Genomic DNA, 1,707 nt, shown 5'->3' on the forward strand with positions numbered 1-1,707 from the left:
AAAGACTACTTACTAGATTGGCTTTACACGGAATAAGTGGTAGCCTATTAAGTTGGACTAGTATGGATGAATGATCAAAAACAGAGAGCTGTTTTAAATGGAAAAACTTCTGGATGGAATCATGTTACGAGTGGAGTACCTCAGGGTTCCGTTCTTGGGACACTTCTATTCATAGTATATATAAATGATATAAACCACGGACTAAAATCTACTATTTTCAAATTTGCTGATGGTACAAAACTGTGCGAAATGGCAAATGATAACTTAAACCAATCAGATATTCAAAAAAATTTAGATAAATTACAGCAATGGTCTGAAAAGTGGCTAATGAAATTTAACACAAGTAAATGCAAGGTAATGTACATAGGTGAAAATAACGGTAAGTACGATTACAAGTTGTTTGGAAATTTGTTAACAAAAGAGGATAGTGTAAAGGATCTCGGCGTAATTATCAGTAACGATCTCAAATCATCTAAGCAGTGTATTTCACCCTCTGAGAAAGCAAATAAGATTCTAGGACTGATTGCGCGATATTTTGACTTCAAAAGTCCATCACTCATTAACAAGCTATATAAATCGTTAGTTCGTCCACATTTGGAATATGCTGTTTCCGTATGGTCACCGAATCTTATTAAAGACATTGACAGATTGGAAAAAGTACAACGGCGAGCCACAAAACTGATTCCAAATATCAAAAATAAATCATACGAAAATCGACTAAAACATATGAATATATTTTCCTTAAAAAAGCGTAGACTCCATGATGACTTGATACAGGCCTTTGAGATTCTAAAAGGAATTGAAAACATCAAAAGTGACAAAATTTTCACACTGAATGAGAATCAGACAAGAAGCAATGGTCTCAAACTGTCAGGAAATAGATTTAATTTGGAAGTGGGTAGAAATAACTTCGCCAACCGTGTAGTTAATTAATGGAATAAACTTCCTGCAGAGGCAGTGCAATGTAGTTCAGTTCGAAGCTTTAAGAATCATTTAGATAAACACCTAAGGAAGATACTGTAATGACTATCATCTATTTTATATTATTTGTTTATTTGTTTTGTTATCATTTGTCTGTTTGTTCATTATTATTTGTTTGATTCTCATTAGTTATATGTCAATTTATTATTATTTACTAATTACCTGTTTGTTTATTATTTAACCATACCTATGCAATTATTTATGTATTCTATTTATTATTTACATGATTAATTTTTATTCATTCATCTAGTTATTTATCATTATTATGATTTTTCGCATCCGACCTAGATATAGACCAAAAGGTCTCCTGTTGGCATGCTACGCCTTTGTAATCCTTTGTAATGGCATTGAAGTCACCCCGAAAAAAAAAATCCTTGTGGGTAGATGATAACATCGTTACCCGGCACGCTGATATCTACCTTTGCCATCTCTAACAAATATGATTATATCCAAATAATTAATGTCATCCTTCAGGGTACCTTCAAATTTAAAGGAAAGCCCGTAATCACCTCGGCAACATTAAGAAGTGAGTCAATGATAGTATTTCTGCTATTAACGCAGTAGATGGTATCTATCTACAGAAAGTTCTCACTCGAGTATACTTTGGCAATTTGAGAACTCATAAGCACGGCAACCCTTAAGCCTAATAATTTCTCAGGTACTCACTGCCACCTACACCATAGCTAAGATGATCAACGACCTTCTCACTCCAAATATACCTAACAC

The sequence above is a fragment of the Oratosquilla oratoria genome, chromosome 4, assembly GCF_046742065.1.
Source record: "Oratosquilla oratoria isolate Oo_2021 chromosome 4, ASM4674206v1, whole genome shotgun sequence".
In the NCBI taxonomy this organism is placed as follows: Eukaryota; Metazoa; Arthropoda; class Malacostraca; order Stomatopoda; family Squillidae; genus Oratosquilla; species Oratosquilla oratoria.